At 46.7% G+C, this 18,310-nt stretch overlaps 1 protein-coding gene across 12 annotated transcripts in view; it reads right to left on the reverse strand.

Annotated features, from left to right (window-relative positions):
• The window catches only part of GIGYF2 (GRB10 interacting GYF protein 2), a 125,842-nt gene extending 108,251 nt beyond the window's left edge, over positions 1–17,591 (reverse strand). For 4 of the 12 annotated variants that reach the window (XM_029064311.2, XM_029064270.2, XM_029064231.2 and 1 more), the window contains exon 1: positions 17,452–17,591. The gene's annotated coding sequence lies outside the window, so the exon portion shown is untranslated. Of the gene's footprint in view, positions 1–2,477; positions 2,562–17,451 lie in introns of those variants that run through there. The other 8 variants (XM_029064224.1, XM_029064089.1, XM_029064245.1 and 5 more) reach the window with 4 other exon arrangements.
• Between the last annotated feature and the right edge of the window lie 719 nt (positions 17,592–18,310).

Genomic DNA, 18,310 nt, shown 5'->3' on the forward strand with positions numbered 1-18,310 from the left:
ACTTAACTTCTCTGGGTCTCAGTTCCCTCATCTGTAAAATGGGGATGAAGACTGTGAGCCCTACGTGGGACAACCTGATGATGATGTTGGTATTCATTAAGCGCTTATTATGTGCAGGGCACTGTTCTAAGCGCTGGGGTAGATACAGGGTTTTACCTTGTATCTCCCCCAGAGCTTAGAGCGGTGCTTGGCACATAGTAAGCTCTTAACAAATGCCTTAATTATTATTAAGTCACTTAACTTCTTTGTGCCTCAGTGACCTCATCTGTCAAAGGGGGATGAAAACTGTGCACCCCATTTGGGACAGTCTGATCACCTTGTATCTCCCCCAGCGCTTAGAACAGTGATTTGCACATAGTAAGCGCTTAACAAACACCATCATCATCATCATGAGAATCAGTGGAGCATAGTGGAAAGAGCCCGGGGCTTGGGAGTCCAAGGTGGTGGGTTCTAATCCCAGCTCCACCACTTGTCAGCTGGATGACTTTGGGCAAGTCACTTCTCTGTGCCTCAGTTCCCTCATCCGTAAAATGGGGATGAAGCCTACGAGCCCTAAGTGGGACTACCCGATTACCTTGTATCTCCCTCCAGTGCTTAAAACAGTGCTTGGCACATAGTAAGCACTTAAATACCATTATTATTATTACTTAACTTCTCTGTGCCTCAGTTCCCTCCTCTGGAAAATGGGGATGAAGACTGTGAGCCCTACGTGGGACAACCTGATTACACTGTATCTCCCCCAGTGCTTAGAACAGTGCTTGGCCCATAGTAGGCACTGAACAAATACCAACATTTGGCCCACAGTAAACACTTAAGAAATACCAACATATGGTCCATAGTAAGCGCTTAACAAATACCCTTATTATTATTATTAAGTTCTCTGGGCCTCAGTTCCCTCTTCTGTAAAATGGGGATGAAGCCTATGAGCTCCACCACCTGATCGCCTTATATCCCCCCAGTGCTTAGAGCAGTGCTTGGCCCATAGTAAGCGCTGAACAAATACCAGTATTATTATTATTATTAAGTTCTCTGGGCCCCACCACCCTATTATCATCTCCCCCAGCGCTTAAAGCAGTGTTTGGCCCATAGTAAGCACTGAACAAATATTAACATATGGCGCATAGTAAGCGCTTAACAAGTACCAGTATTATTATTATTATAACAACTTCTCTGGGCTTCATTATTTCCCTCCACTGTGAAATGGGGATGAAGCCTGTGCACCCCATCACCTCATTATTGCCTTGTACCCCCTCCCAGCGCTTAGAGCAGTGTTTGGCCCATAGTAAGTGCTGAACAAATACTAACATATGGCACATGGTAAGTGCTTAAGTACCAGTATTATTATTAAAACAACTTCTCTGGGCCTCATTTCCCTCCTCTGTGAAATGGGGATGAAGCCCGTGCGCCCCACCACCTCATTATGGCCTTCTATCTTCCTCCCAGCGCTCAGAGCAGTGCTTGGCCCATAGTCAGCGCTGAATACACAAATATTATTAAGTTCTTATTATTATGAAGTTGTTCTTCTCCTTATTAAGTTCTCTAGGCCTCAGTTCCCTCCTCTGTGAAATGGGGATGAAGCCCGTGCGCCCCACCACCTCAATATGGCCTTCTATCTCCCTCCCAGCGCTTAGAGCAGTGCTTGGCCCATAGTAGGGGCTGAACACCCTCCTTATTATTATTATTAAGTTGTGTGGGCCTCAGTTCCCTCCTCTGTGAAATGGGGATGAAGCCCGTGCGCCCCACCGCCTCATTATGGCCTGGCATCCCCCTCCCAGCGCTTAGAGCAGTGCTTGGCCCATAGTAGGGGCTGAACACCCTCCTTATTATTATGATTATTATTATTAAGTTGTGTGGGCCTCAGTTCCCTCCTCTGTGAAATGGGGATGAAGCCCGTGCGCCCCACCGCCTCATTATGGCCTGGCATCCCCCTCCCAGCGCTTAGAGCAGTGCTTGGCCCATAGTAGGGGCTGAACACCCTCCTTATTATTATGATTATTATTATTAAGTTGCGTGGGCCTCAGTTCCCTCCTCTGTGAAATGGGGATGAAGCCCGTGCGCCCCACCGCCTCCTGATGGCCTTGGATCCGCCCCCAGCGCTTAGAGCAGCGCTGCACCAATCCCACGATGAGGAGGATGATTGTGATTAGAAGGATTGTGAAAGCGGGGCGCCGGGGGGGGAGGGGGGGAGGGGGCGGCGAGCGCGGCCGTGGGAGGGAGGCAGGTGGGGTCCGGGGGCGGGTGGTCGTGTCTGGTCCCCCGTCCCTCCCCGCTCTGGGGCGTCCGGGGGCCCCGCCGGGCGCCATTTCCCCTTCCCTCCCCGCCGGGCTGAGGCGACCCCCGGCCGGCGGGCTCCGGGCGGGCCCGGGGCGGCCGAGGCGGGCCGGCGGCGGGCCGGCGGCCGGACCCCGCGGGCCTCCGAGGCGGCCACGCGGGCCGGAGACACGGGGCCGGTCGCGGGGAGGGGCCGGACGCCTTACCTGCGGTCCCGGACGGAGAGCCTCTCGGAGCCCCAGCCAGTCCTCGGCGCCCAACCACACAAGATGGCCGCCGCCGCCGCCACCGCCGCCGCCGCCGCCGCCGCGCGCCGTCACGTGACCCGAAGCCCCGCCCGCCCGAGGACCCGGATGTCCAGGGGGGGGCGCCAGCGGCGGCGCTTCCGGTCGGCCCTCCCCCTCCGGCCCCGCCCATTCGTTCCCTGCACCCTATCGAGTCACCCATTCGATAGTCGTTAGCGAGCCGCGGTCGTCCGTCCGTTCCATCCCCATCCGTTAGTCATTTATTCGCTAGTAGTTCGCGATCCATGGTCATTCGTTCATTCCATCCCATCGTTCACTCCTTCGATAGTAGTTCATAATCCAGAGTCCTTCGTTCATTCCATCCCGTTAGTCCTTCACTCAATCCTATTAGTCATTCAGGCCATAGTAGTTCGTAATCCAGAGGCCTTCATTCATTCCACCCTATTAGTCATTCATTCAATCCTATTAGTCATTCATTTGATAGTAGTTCATAATCCAGAGTCATTCATTCATTCATTCCATCCGATCATTCATTCATTCGATGTAGTTCATAATCCAGAGTCCTTCGTTCATTCCATCCCGTTAGTCATTCACTCAATCCTATTAGTCATTCAGGCGATAGTAGTTCATAATCCAGAGTCATTCATTCATTCATTCCATCCGATCATTCATTCATTCGATGTAGTTCATAATCCAGAGGCATTCGTTCATTCCACCCTATTAGTCATTCATTCAATCCTATTAGTCATTCATTTGATAGTAGTTCATAATCCAGAGTCATTCATTCATTCATTCCATCCGATCATTCATTCATTCATTGTAGTTCATAATCCAGAGTCCTTCGTTCATTCCACCCTATTAGTCATTCATTCAATCCTATTAGTCATTCATTTGATAGTAGTTCATAATCCAGAGTCATTCATTCATTCAATGTAGTTCATAATCCAGAGTCCTTCGTTCATTCCATCCTGTTAGTCATTCACTCAATCCTATCAGTCATTCATTTGATAGTAGTTCATAATCCAAAGTCATTCATTCATTCCATCCTATCATTCATTCATTCGATGTAGTTAATAATCCAGAGTCATTCGTTCATTCCACCCTATTAGTCATTCATTCAATCCTATTAGTCATTCATTCAATAGTAGTTCATAATCCAGAGTCATTCGTTCATTCCATCCTATCATTCATTCATTCGATGTAGTTAATAATCCAGAGTCATTCATTCATTCCACCCTATTAGTCATTCATTCAATCCTATTAGTCATTCATTCAATAGTAGTTCATAATCCAGAGTCATTCGTTCAATCCATCCTATCATTCATTCATTCGATGTAGTTAATAATCCATAGTCATTCATTCCATCCTGTTAGTCATTCATTCAATCCTATTATTAATTCATTCAATAGTAGTTAATAATCCAGAGTCGTTCATTCATTCCATCCTATTAGTCATTCATTCAATCCTATTATTCATTCATTCGATAGTAGTTAATAATCCAGAGTCATTCATTCATTCCATCCTATTAGTCATTTGTTCGATAGTAGTTAATAATCTAGTCATTCATTCGTTCCATCCTATTAGTCATTCATTCGATAGTAGTTAATAATCCATAGTCATTCATTCATTCCATCCTATTAGTCATTCATTCAATCCTATTAGTCATTCATTCGATAGTAGTTCATAATCCAGAGTCGTTCATTCATTCCATCCTATTAGTCAGTCAATCGATAGTAGTTAATAATCCATAGTCATTCATTCATTCCATCCTATTAGTCATTCATTCAAGCCTATTAGTCATTCAGTCGATAGTAGTTAATAATCCAGAGTCATTCGTTCATTCCATCCTATCATTCATTCATTTGATAGTAGTTAATAATCCATAGTCATTCATTCATTCGATAGTAGTTAATAATCCAGAGTCGTTCATTCATTCGATAGTAGTTAATAATCCAGAGTCGTTCATTCATTCCATCCTATTTGTCATTCATTCGATGGTAGTTAATAATCCAGTCATTCATTCATTCCATCCTATTAGTCATTCATTCAATAGTAGTTAATAATCCCTAGTCATTCATTCATTCCATCCTATTTGTCATTCATTCGATAGCAGTTAATAATCCCTAGTCATTCATTCGTTCCATCCTATTATTCATTCATTCATTAGTAGTTAATGATTAGTAATTATGGTATTTGTTAAGCACTTACTCACTCTCTGGCCCTAGTCATTCATTCATTCAATCTTATTATTCATTCATTCAATAGTGGTTAATAATCCATAGTCATTCATTCATTCAATACTATTATTCATTCATTGAATAGTAGATAATATTTAGTAATTGTGGATATTTGTTAAGCGCTTATTCACCCTCCGGCCATAGTCATTCATTCATTCAATCCTCTTGATTCATTCATTCAATAGTAGTTAATAATTCATAATTACGGTATTTGTTAAGCGCTTACTCGCCCTCCGGCCATAGTCATTCCTTCATTCAATCCTATTGATTCATTCATTCCATAGTAGTTAATAATTAATAATTATGGTATTTGTTAAGTGCTTATTATGTGCAGAGCACTGTTCTAAGCGCTGGGGGAGATTGTCCCACGTAGGGCTCACGTTTTTTAATCCCCATTTTTCCAGGTGAGATAACTGAGGCCCAGAGAAGTTAAGTGACTTGCCCAAGGACACACAGCAGACAAGTGGCAGAGCCAGGATTAGAACCCACAACCTCTCTCAGGGACAGGCTGGTGTGGGTGAAAAGGGAGGTCGTTCCCCCTTCAGCAGGGGCGGACGGGAGACGGGGTCCCCAAAGGAGAGATTTCCCCTCAGGATCCCGTCGCCCTTGCTGAGGGGAGCATCTCCTCAGAACGGCCTCCCCTCCCACGGCGCGGGGCGTGAAGGGGAAATGGCACCTCGCCCCAAATGGGCCTTCAATAATAATAATAATAATAATAATGTTGGTATTTGTTAAGCGCTGACTATGTGCAGAGCACTGTTCTAAGTGCTGGGGGGATACAAGGTGATCAAGTTGTCCCACGTGGGGCTCACAGTCTTCATCCCCGTTTTACAGATGAGGTCACTGAGGCACAGAGAAGTGAAGTGACTTGCCCACACTCACACAGCTGACAAGTGGCGGAGCTGGGATTCGAACCTATGACCTCTGACTCCCCAGCCTGGGCTCTTTCCACTGAGCTACGAATAATAATTATGGTATTTGTTAAACGCTTACTCTGTGCAGAGCACTGTTCTACGCGCTGGGGGAGGTACAGGGTCATCAGATTGTCTCACGTGGGGCTCACATTTTTTATTCCCCATTTTTACAGATGAGGGAACTGAGGCACAGAGAAGTGAAGTGACTTGCCCAAGGTCACACAGCAGACAAGTGGCGGAGCAGGGATTAGAACCCATGACCTCTGACTCCCAAGCTCGGGCTCTTTCCACTGAGCCACGCTGCTCCTACAGTTAGTTAGTGAGCGCTTACGCTGTGCAGAGCGCTGCCCTCGGCGCTTAGAATGGGGCAGTGGGTAGAGACGATCCCGGCCCAATGACGCGCTCACAGTCTAAAAGGGCAAAAATAAAAGACCACAAAGTCACCATCAAGAGAATCACGTCACCATGTCGTCTGTACTCGTCTGCTCGACTGTATATATTTTCATTACCCAATTTATTTTGTTAATGAGCTGTACAATCACCTTGATTCTATTATTTTGTTAATGAGATGTACATCACCTTGATTCTATTTATTTGCTATTGTTTAAATGAGATGTTCATCCCCTTGATTCTATTTACTGCCATTGTTTTTGTCGGTCCGTCGCCCCCGATTAGACTGTAAGCCCGTCAAAGTCTGGGACTGTCTCTATCTGTTACCGATTTGTACATTCCAAGCGCTTAGTACAGTGCTCTACACATAGTAAGCATTCAATAAATACTATTGACTGATTGAATGAATGTCATCGTCATGATGGTGGCCTTTCTTTAAGCGCTCGCTGAGGGACAGATGTGGGTGTTTCTTAAGCGCTTACCATGGGCCCAGCACTGTTCCAAGTCCTGGAGGAGGATGAAGGGTCATGAGGTTGTCCCACGTGGGGCTCACCGGCTTCATTCCCATTTGACAGATGAGGGAACTGAGGCCCAGAGAACTTAATAATAATAACGGTGTTTCTTAAGCACTTACTATGAGGCCCAAAGAAGAAATGATAATAATGTTGCTATTTTTTAAGCGCTTACAATGGCCAAGCACTGTTCTAAGCGCTGGAGGGGGGTTACAGGGTGATCAGGTTGTTCCACCTGGGGCTCACACTTTTCATCCCCATTTGACAGGTGAGGGAACTGAGGCACCAAGAAGAAATAATAATAATACTGTTGGTATTTGTTAAGCACTTACTATGGGCCAAGCAGTGTTCTAAGCGCTGGAAGGGGGATACAGGGTAATGAGGTTGTCCCATGTGAGGCTCACAGGCTTCATCCCCATTTGACAGATGAGGGAACTGAGGCCCAGAGAACTTAATACTAATAATAATGGTGTTTCTTAAGCGCTTACTATGAGGCCCAAAGAAGAAATTATAATGTTGCTATTTGTTAAGCACTTACAATGGGTCAAGCACGTTCTAAGCACTGGAGGGGGGTATACGGGGTAATCAGGTTGTCCCACCTGGGGCTCACACTTTTTATCCCCATTTTACAGGTGAGGGAACTGAGGCACAGAGAAGAAATAATAATAATACCGTTGGTATTTGTTAAGCGCTTACTATGGGCCAAGCACTGTTCTAAGCGCTGGAAGGGGGATACAGGGTAATTAGGTCGTCCCATGTGGGGCTCACAGGCTTCATCCCCATTTTACAGGTGAGGGAACTGAGGCACAGAGAAGAAATAATAATAATGGTATTGTTCAGTGCTTACTAGGGGCCCAGCACTGTTCTAAGCGCTGGAGGGGATACAAGGGTCATGAGGTTGTCCCACGTGGGGCTCACAGGCTTCATTCCCATTTGACAGATGAGGGAACTGAGGCACAAAAAAGAAAATAATAACGTTGGTATTTGTTAAGCGCTTACTATGGGCCAAGCAGTGTTCTAAGCGCTGGAGAGGGATACAGGGTAATGAGGTTGTCCCACGTGGGGCTCACAGACTTCATCCCCATTTGACAGGTGAGGGAACTGAGGCACAAAGAAGAAATAATAATGTTGGTATCTGTTCAGCACTTACTATGGGCCAAGCACTGTTCTAAACTCTGGAGGGGGATACAGGGTAGTGAGGTTGTCCCACGTGGGGCTCACAGGCTTCATCTCCATTTGACAGATGAGGGAACTGAGGCCCAGATAACTTAATTAATAATGATAATGGTACTCGTTAAGCGCTTACAATGGCCAGGCACTGTTCTAAGCGCTGGAGGGGGATACAGGGTAATGAGGTTGTCCCACTTGGGGCTCACCGGCTTCATCCCCATTTGACAGATGAGGGAACTGAGGCCCAGAGAACTTAATAATAATAATAATAATGGTGTTTCTTAAGCGCTTACTATGGGCCCAGCACTGTTCTAAACTTAGGCACAAAGAAGAAATAATAATAATAATGTTGGTATTTGTTAAGCGCTTACTATGGACCAAGCACTATTCTAAGCGCTGGAGGGGGATACAAGGTAATGAGGTTGTTCCACGTGGGGCTCACAGCCTTCATCCCCATTTGACAGATGAGGGAACCGAGACATGGAGAAGTAAAGTAATAATAATGGTATTTGTTAAGCGCTTACTATAGACCAAGCACTGTTCTAAGCGCTGGGGGAGATACAGGGTAATCAGTTGTCCCATGTAGGCTCACAGGCTTCATCCTTATTTTACAGATGAGGGAAGTGAGGCCCAGAGAAGTTAAGTAATAATAATAATAATAATAATAATAATGGTATTTGTTAAGTACTTACTACTTGCCAAGCACTGTTCTAAGCACTGGGGGAGATACAGGGTAATGAGGTTGTCCCACATAGGGCTCACACTTTTCATCCCCATTTTACAGATGAGGTAACTGAGGTACAAAAAAGAAATGATAATAATGGTATTTGTTAAGCACTTACTATGTGCCAAGCACTGTTCTGAATTCTGGAGGGGGATACAAACAAGGTAATCAGATTGTCCCATTTGGGGCTCACAGTCTTCGTCCCCATTTTACAGAGGAGGAAACTGAGGCCCAGAGAAGTGAAGTGACTTGCCCAAGATCACACAGCTGACAAGCGGCACAGCCAAGATTAGAACCCATGAGCTCTGAATCCCAAGCCCGGGCTCTTTCCACTAAGCCACGCCGCTTCTATGAATTCAGTCCCTCAGTCAGGTCATCAGCGCTGCTTCGTGACCATGTGAGAAGTGGCGTGACTAAGTGGAAAGAGCGTGGGCGTGGGAGTCAGGGGATCTGGGTTCTAATTCTGCCTTCACTACTTGTCTGCTCTGTGACCTTGGGCAAGAGACTTCACTTCTCTGGGCCTCAGTCACCTCATCTGTAAAATGAGGATTAAAAGTGTGAGCCCCACATGGGGCAACCTGATTACCCTGTACCTACCCCAGCGCTTAGAACAGTGCTTAGCCCATAGTAAGCACTTAACAAATACCATCATTATTATTATCATTATTGTATCTACCCCAGTATTTGAAACAATGTTTGGCACATAGTAAGCCTTAACAAATAGCATAATAGTTATATAATAGTAACTAATAATACTATTATAATAATCATTATATTATATAATTATCATATAATAATTATATTATGATGTTATAATTCTATCATTAGTAACAAAATAATAATAACAGTTATTAGACTGTAAGCGCATCAAAGGGCAGGGACTGCCTCTATCTGTTACCGATTTGTACATTCCAAGCGCTTAGTACAGTGCTCTGCACATAGTAAGCGCTCAATAAATACTATTGAATGAATTGAATGAATAGTTATTATTAATATTATTGAGCACCTACTGGGTGCAGAGCATTCCAGAGACACCACCGTTGCTGCTAGAGTTCAACTCCTGAGCGTGATTTTACCAGGGAATAAAATTAAAAAATCACTGACTTTCAAAAAATTTGACCGAAGTCATTGCATATCATGTGGGAGAGCAATTGGACATCCGGTTCTCTCCCAGTCTTTAAAGCCTTACTAAAATCGTAATTCCAGAAAGCCTTCCCGGACTACTTGCTCAACACCCCACTCTCCCTCTTGCATCATTTTGTAGTTGAGTTGCTACCCCTAAGCAGCGCATGACTTCATTCATTCATTCAATAGTATTTACTGAGCGCTTACTATGTGCAGAGCACTGGACTAAGCGCTTGGAATGGACAAATCGGCAACAGATAGAGACAGTCCCTGCCCATTGATGGGCTTATAGAGCCCGGGCCTGGGAGTCAGGTGGAAATGAGAAGCAGCGTGGCTCAGTGGAAAGAGCCCGGGCTTAGGAGTCAGAGGTCATGGATTCTAATCCTGACTCCTCCACCTGTCAGCTGTGTGACTTTGGGCAAGTCACTTAACTTCTCGGTGTCTCAGTTACCTCATTTGTAAAATGGGGATTGAGACTGTGAGCCGCACGTGGGACAACCCGATTACCCAGCGCTTAGAAGAGTGCTCGGCACATAGTAAGCGCTTAACAGATGCCAACATTATTAAATGGGTTCTAATCACTTGTCTGCTTGTGTGACCTTAGGCAAATCACTCCATTCCTCTGGGCCTCAGTTTCCTCATCTGGAAAATGGAGATTAAGACTGTGAGCCCCAAGTGGGACACGGACTGTGTCTGACCTGATTAACTTGTATCTACCCCAGCACACACTACAGTGCCTGGCACATAGTAAGCACTTATATACCATTAAAAAAAAAGGTACTCATCCCACTTCCCAACCTCATGACACTTATACACATGTCTTTATACTTGGGCATTTCCCCTTTAGGCAGACATGCCTACCTCCTCCATGAGCTTGTAAGATCCTTGAGGATAAGGCTCTATAGGAAGCAGCATGTCTCGGTGGAAGGGGCACGGCCCCGGGAGTCAGAGGTCATGGGTTCTAATCTCGGCTCCGCCACTTGTCAGCTGTTGTGACTTCGGGCAAGTCACTTAAATTCTCAGAGCCTCATCTGTAAAATGGGGATGAAGCCTGTGAGCCCCACGTGGGACAACCTGCTTATTCATTCAATAGTATTTATTGAGCGCTTAGTATGTGCAGAGCACTGTAATAATGTTGGTATTTGTTAAGCGCTTACTATGTGCAGAGCACTGTTCTAAGCGCTGGGGTAGACACAGGGGAATCAGGTTGTCCCGCTTGGGGCTCACAGTCTTAGTCCCCATTTTACAGATGAGGTAACTGAGGCACAGAGAAGTTAAATGACTTGCCCACAGTCACACAGCTGACAAGTGGCAGAGCTGGGATTCAAACTCATGACCTCTGACTCCCAAGCCCAGGCTCTTTCCACTAAGCCACGCTGCTTCTCTAACCGTACTAAGCGCTTGGAATGTACAATCGGCAACAGATAGAGACAGTCCCTGCCCTTTGTCGGGCTTACAGTCTAATCTTACCCCAGTGCTTAGAACAGTGCTTGGCACCTAGTAAGTGCTTAATACCATCATTACCCAAGCACTTAGTACCGTGCTCTGCACATAGTAAGTGCTCAATAAATACCATTGAATGAATGAATGAATGAGTGAATGATGTCTACTTACTCTATCGTACTCTCCCAAGCTCTTAGAGTAAGCCCTCAGTCAATCAATGGTATTAACTGAGCGCTTCCCGTGCGGAGAATACTCTATTAAGCGCTTGGGAGGGTACAGACTTGAAAGCCGCATTTCCTAACCATGAGTTTACAGCCTAGAGGACTCAAAATACATTATTCATTGACCGATTGATTGATCGAGGCAGCTATTTGGCCACAGCTAAGAAATGCTGAGTGCTGGGCAAACGGGGTTAGAGCTCCCCAGGACAAACAAGCCCAGGTGCAGGGCCACCAAAGGACATCAAGGGCAACTAGAAATGTCTAAAAACCACAACTTCCCCTTCCCTCCCTCCTAATGGTCTGAGGAAGGAGACTGCTGCATCAGCTTCTCAGTTTCTTCGGCAGCCGCCTCCGCTGCCTCCCGCCCCCTAACATCTGGGGGGCCTTCAAGGCTCACTTCTGGGTCCCCTTCTATTCTGCATCTGCACCCACTTCCTTGGTGAACTCATTCGCTCCCCTGGCTTCAACTACCCTATCTATACAGATGATTCCCAAATCTACATCTCCAGCCCTGACCTCTCTCTCCTTCCTTGCACTTTTTTTAAAATAGTATTTGTTTAGCACTTACTAGGTGCCAAGCGCTGAGGTAGATACAAATTGATCAGGTAGAACTGTCCCTGGCCCACGTCAGGCTCACAGCGGCAAGCCCCGTTTTACAGATGAGGTAACTGAGGCATAGAGAAGTGAAGTAATTTGCCCCAGGTTACACAGCAGAAAAGTGGAAGAGAGCCAGGATTAGAACCCAGGTCCTTCTGACTCCACGGCCTGTGCTCTCTCCACTGGGCCATGCTGCTTCTCTGCATTTCCTCCTGCCTTCAGGGCACCTCTACCTAGATGTCCTGCGGATATGAGAAGCAGCGTGGCTCAGTGGAAAGAGCACGGGCTTTGGAGTCAGGGCTCATGAGTTCGAATCCCAGCTCTGCCACTTGTCGGCTGTGTGACTGTGGGCAAGTCACTTAACTTCTCTGTGCCTCAGTTCCCTCATCTGTAAAATGGGGATGAAGACTGTGAGCCCCACGTGGGACAACCTGATTCCCCTATGTCTACCCCAGCGCTTAGAACAGTGCTCGGCACATAGTAAGCGCTTAACAAATACCAACATTATTATTATTATTATTATATCTCGAACCAAACTCGTCCAAAACAGAACTCCTTCCCTCTCAACCCTTGTCCTCTCCCTGTCTTCCTGTCACTGTTGACAATCCTATCACTAACCTCCCTATTTCACAAACCCATAACCTTGGTGTTATCCTAGACTCATCTCTCTCATTTCCCCTCAATCCGTCACCAAATCCTGTAGATTCTAACTTCACAACATTGATAAAATCCACCCTTTCCTCTCCATCATTCATTCATTCAATCGTATTTATTGAGCGCTTAACTGTATGCAGAGCACTGGACTAAGCACTTGGAAAGTACAATTTGGCAACAGATAGAGACAATCCCTACCCAACGACGGGCTCACAGTCTAGAAGGGGGAGACAGACAACATAACAAAACAAGTAGACAGGCATCTACTTATAGATGATAAGATTATAATAGATGAATATAATTATAGATATATAATAATTTTTGTTAAGCGCTTACTACGTGCAGAGCACTGTTCTAAGCGCTGGGGTAGATACAGGGTAATCGGGTTGTCCCACGTGAGGCTCCCAGTCTTAATTCCCATTTTACAGATGAGGGAACTGAGGCACAGAGAAGTGAAGTGACTTGCCCACAGTCACACAGCTGACAAGTGGCAGAGCCGGGATTCAAACTTGTGACCTCTGACTCCCAAGTCCGTGCTTATTCCACTGAGCCACGCTGCTTATAATTCTGTATATCTATGGATATCATTATTAATAAAATAAATAGAATAATATGTACAACTATACACAAGTGCCGTGGGGTGGACAAGGAGGTAGAGCAGAGGGAGGGAGTAGGGGCGATGGGGAGGGGAGGAAGAGCAGAGGAAAAGGGGGGCTCACTCTGAGAAAACTTCTACCATGCTGATCCAAGCACTTATCCTAGACCACCTTGACTACTGCATCTGCCTCCTCACCGTCCTCCGGGCTTCCTGGCTCTCCCCGTCTAGTCCATACTTCGCTGTGTTGCGCCGATCACTTTCGAACAAAAATGTTCCATCCATGTCTCCCCACTCCTCAAGAACCTTCAGTAGCTTCCCGCCCCCCTTCCCCTCAAAAGAAACTCCTTTCCATCGGCTTTAAAGCACTCATTCAGCTCATCCCCTCCTCAGTGAGGTCTACTACAGTCCAGCCCACACATTCGGCCCTTCCAGAGCCAGCTTGCTCACTGTGTCCCGAACTCATCGATCTCACCGCCGACCCCTTTCCCAGGTTCTCCTGCTAGCCTGGAACTCCCTCCTACTCCATATATTCCAGACCTCCTTCGAAGCATTATTAAAATCACATCTCCTCCAAGAAGCCTTCCCCAATTAAGCCCTCTTTTAATGTTAATGTTGGTATTTGTTAAGCGCCTACTATGTGCAGAGCACTGTTCTAAGCACTGGGGGAGATAGAGGGTCATCAGGTTGTCCCACGTGAGGCTCACAGTTAATCCCCATTTTACGGATGAGGTAACTGAGGCCCAGTGAAGTGAAGTGACTTGCCCACAGTCACATAGCTGACAAGTGGCAGAGCCGGGATTCGAACCCATAACCTCTGACTCCCAAGCCCGGGCTCTTGCCATGAGCCACACTGCTTCCCAGCTAGCTCTCCCTTCTGCGACATCTATGCCCTTGGATCTGTGACCTTTGGACATTTGCTATTCGCCCTACCCCCAAAAACACTTTTGTACATATCTTTAAATGATATTTTATAGATTTCTTATTTGTATTAATGTCTGTCTCCCCTGTAGACTGTAAGCTTGTTATGGGCAGGGAATGTGTCTGCTAACTCTATCACACTGTAGTCTCCCAAGCACTTAATAATAATAATAACAATAATGTTGGTATTTGTTAAGCGCTTACTATGTGCCAAGCACTGTTCTAAGCGCTGCGGTAGATACAGGGTAATCAGGTTGTCCCACGTGAGGCTCACAGTTAATCCCCATTTTACGGATGAGGTAACTGAGGCCCAGTGAAGTGAGGTGACTTGCCCACGGTCACACAGCTGACGAGTGGCAGCGGTGGAATTCGATCCCATGACCTCTGACTCCCAAGCCCGGGCTCTTTCCGCTGAGCCACGCTGCTTCTCTGCACATAGTAAGTGCTCAATAAAAACCATTGATTGAGTGGCACTTGGGTACTCACTCTTTCCCACTCTCGGTAGCACTTATACACGTCTTTAACTTCTGTTGCTTCCCCCTATTTGCAATTTAGCTTTGTTCCTCTCTCCCCCTCTAGACTCTAAGTTCCTTGAGGGCAGGGAACTGATTTACTTTATTATATGTACTCACTGAAACATTTAGAGCCGTGTTCTGCCTAGAGGAAATTTGATTCTATTCTTGATTCTATTTATTTACTATTGTTTTAATGAGATGTTCATCCCCTTGATTCTATTTACTGCTATTGTTCTTGTCTGTCCGTCTCCCCCGATTAGACTGTAAGCCCGTCAAAGGGCAGGGATTCTCTGTATCTGTTACCGATTTGTCCATTCCAAGCGCTTAGTACAGTGCTCTGCACATAGTAAGCGCTCAATAAATACTATTGAATGAAATGCATGTGTGCCCTGTAAGCAGGGGTAGAGCTTCGCTGGGATATGTGAGCCCAGACACGGACAGAAAAGGACACTGGGGGCAACTAGAAACTGTCTAGAAACCACAGCTCCTTCCCCCGCCCCACCTGCCCGAAGAAGGATACGTCCACAGCAAACGTCCACATCCACGTCTAACAGCTTGGATACTCTCTCCCCTCCCTCTCCAAACCCCCCACTAACCCACCACTGTGTTTCCCCCACTCCCAATAGCACTCATAACAATTATTCATTCAATAGTATTTATTGAGCGCTTACTATGTGCAGAGCACGGGACTAAGCGCTTGGAATGGACAATTTGGTAACAGATAGAGACAATCCCTGCCCGTTGATGGGCTTACAGTCTAATCCGGGGAGACGGATAGACAAAAACAATAGCAATAAATAGAAGCAAGGGGATGTATATCTCATTAACAAAATAAATAGGGTAATAAAAAATATATACAAATATGGCATTTGGCAAGCATTTACTATGTGTCGAGCACTTTCTAAGCACTGGCATAGATAGGAGATAAGCTGTCCCACATGGGGCTCACAATCTAAGTAGGAGAGAGAACAACCCCCAACTTACAAATGAGGAAACTGAGGCAAAGCTCGTTGTGGGCAGGAATGTGTCCATTGGTCGCTATATTGTACTCTCCCAAGTGCTCAGTACGGTGCTTTGCACACAGTAAGCACGCAGTAAATACGATCGAATGAATGAATGAAATGACTTGTCCAAGATCACACAGCAGTATATCGGTGGAGTGGTGATTAGAACCCAGGTCCTTTATCGCCCAGGCCCGTGCTCTTTCCGCTAGGCCCAGCTGCTTCTCCAAAGGGAATCAGCATATGAACATACCTTTAATCCTGTCGCTTCCCTTTACTGGTAATTTATTTTATTGTCCATCTCCCTGACTAAAATGTAAGCTCCTTGAGGGCAGAGAAAGTAAACGATCAGACTAACTCCAGTATATTCTCCCAGCCCTCTCCCCCTCCCGGCCCCCAGACTGCGAGCCCGTTGTTGGGTAGGGATTGTCTCTATGTGTTGCCGATTTGTACTTTCCAAGCGCTTAGTACAGTTCAGCACACAGTAAACGCTCAGTAAATACGAGTGAATGAAGTACAATGCCCCACTCAGAGTAAGCACTCAGTAAAAAGGATCGATTGATTAACTGACACCTGCTGCCTCAAAGTGCAGCCTTGACCCACTTGGCGGCCATACTTAGGGAAGCAGCGTGGCTCAGTGGAAAGAGACCAGGCTTGGGAGTCAGAGATCATGGGTTCGAATCCCCACTCTGCCCCTTGTCAGCTGTGTGACTGTAGGCAAGTCACTTCACTCCTCTGTGCCTCAGTTCCCTCATCTGTAAAATGGGGGTGAAGTCTACACCAGCGCTTAGAACAGTGCTCTGCACATAGTAAGCGCTTAACAAATACCATTATTATACTGCGTCAGTCAGTCATATTTACTGAACTCTTACTGTGCAGAACACTGTACTGAGCGCTTGGGAGAGTACAATATAATAATATAATAGACACATTCCCTGCCCACAATAAAGCTTACAGTCCAGAGAGGGAGACAGACATTAATATAAATAAATGAATTACAGATACACGTCACCGGTATCTCAGACCAGGCCCCCTCATGCCATCTCCGGGACCTTGTTCCCATCCTAACACCACCGCTTTGGAAAGGACACAGGCAGTGACCACCTGCGAGCTTCCCCAAATCATAGAACATTGGCAGGTGCTGTAGCTGTTATTGGCAGTTATTGTGGCTGAAGCTGTAACTGATGAACTCTCAGTCCTCCTCTTCCAGGCACAGTACCATACTGCTTTTCTGTTTTTATTTTGCGTATTCACCTCGGTCTCGTACGCTGTTTCAGTGTTTTCTATTGTTTCATCTCTCTTTATGTGTTTGCTGCCTGCCTCCCTCTCCCTGCTTTTATTTTCAGACTCTTGAGCCTCTTGAAAGGCAGGGATTTATGGCTGATTCCCAACTGTCTATGGTTTCCCAGTGTTTAATATGGATCTTTGCACCCAGTAAGTGCTTAATAAATACTATTTCTCCCACTACATCCTCCTCCTCCCACCAAAGAGCTCTCAGTGGGAAAACCCCCTGGGCCAACTAGGCCGGGGGAAGGAGAAAAGGAGAAGAGGGAGGGAAAGGGGGAGAGGAAGGAGGAGAAAGTGGGGGAGAAAAGAGGGAGAAGAGAGAGGGAAAGAGGGCAAAGAGGATGGGGAGAAGGGAGAGATGAAAGGTAAGAGATGAGAGGAAAGGAAGGGGGCGATTGTAAAGGATCTCTCTGTCCCATGATGTTCTCCAGACTTTTCCTCGACCGCATGCTGCAGCAGAATAGCTGCGAAGCTCCAGGCCTCAGGTGCATCATTTGAAAATCGGGCACGGGGAGGAGCTAGGATCCAACGAGGGCCCCAGTCCCAAGCGGGGGATCTGAGGGAAATGGATGCTGGCAGTGGGAAATCCGGGGTGCAGGTGGGGAAGGCGGAGGCACTGGCTGGCTCACCTGCCCTGGATACAGCCACTGCCACAGATGAGTTCTTCCAGCCAGGGAAGTGCAGCAGGCACCTGGTTTTAGGGCGGGAGTGGCCACCGCCACCGTTCGGGTCGGGAGGAGAGGGCGGGCTGGCTAGCAAACTTGCCTCCTCTGGCCTCTGAGAAACGGAGTAGTTTCCACCGTTGCCCGGGCAACTGTCAAGGTCCGGTGCCCCCCGGGGAGCAGCATTCCAGGCAGGAAAGCCGGTGGTGCCCAAGGTTCACAGCTCTGGGCCCCCAGGAGCCCAGATGGGGTTTGCCCTGCCTCTACCCTGCTGTGTTAGCAACCCAACTGTAATAGTAACAATAATAACTGTGGTATTTGTTGAGCGCTTACTAGGTGCCAGGCCCTGTGCTAAGCGCGAGGGTGTATACAAACAAATTGGGTTGGAAACAGTTCCTGTTCCACATGGGCCTCCCAGTCTCAATCCCCATTTTCCAGATGAGGTGGCTGAGGCACAGCAAAGTTAAGTGACTTGCCCAAGGTCACACAGCAGACAAGTGGCAGAGCCGGGATTAGAGGACACTGAAGTATTTTTACAGGCTTTATAGGCACGATGAATTTTGCCCAACTGTCGGTGATGTTGTGGACAGTTGGCCATTCGGTCAGGTGCTTCCCTGACGTCTGTTCCCTTTTCCAAACTCCTCAAGTCAGTCAGAACAGTTCGCCAAAAGCTCGGTATTCTGTTGTAGCAGCCATGTACCCGTGAGGTGCTGCGGGGAAAGAAATGTTACGGAGGCCTGCCACAGAAAACCTCTCAATCTTCCAGGGATATTTACTTCTCATTTATCTAATCTGTGACCAAATTTGTCAAGTTCTTCCAAAACAC

This window comes from Ornithorhynchus anatinus, chromosome 1 (assembly GCF_004115215.2).
Source record: "Ornithorhynchus anatinus isolate Pmale09 chromosome 1, mOrnAna1.pri.v4, whole genome shotgun sequence".
NCBI classification, from domain to species: Eukaryota; Metazoa; Chordata; class Mammalia; order Monotremata; family Ornithorhynchidae; genus Ornithorhynchus; species Ornithorhynchus anatinus.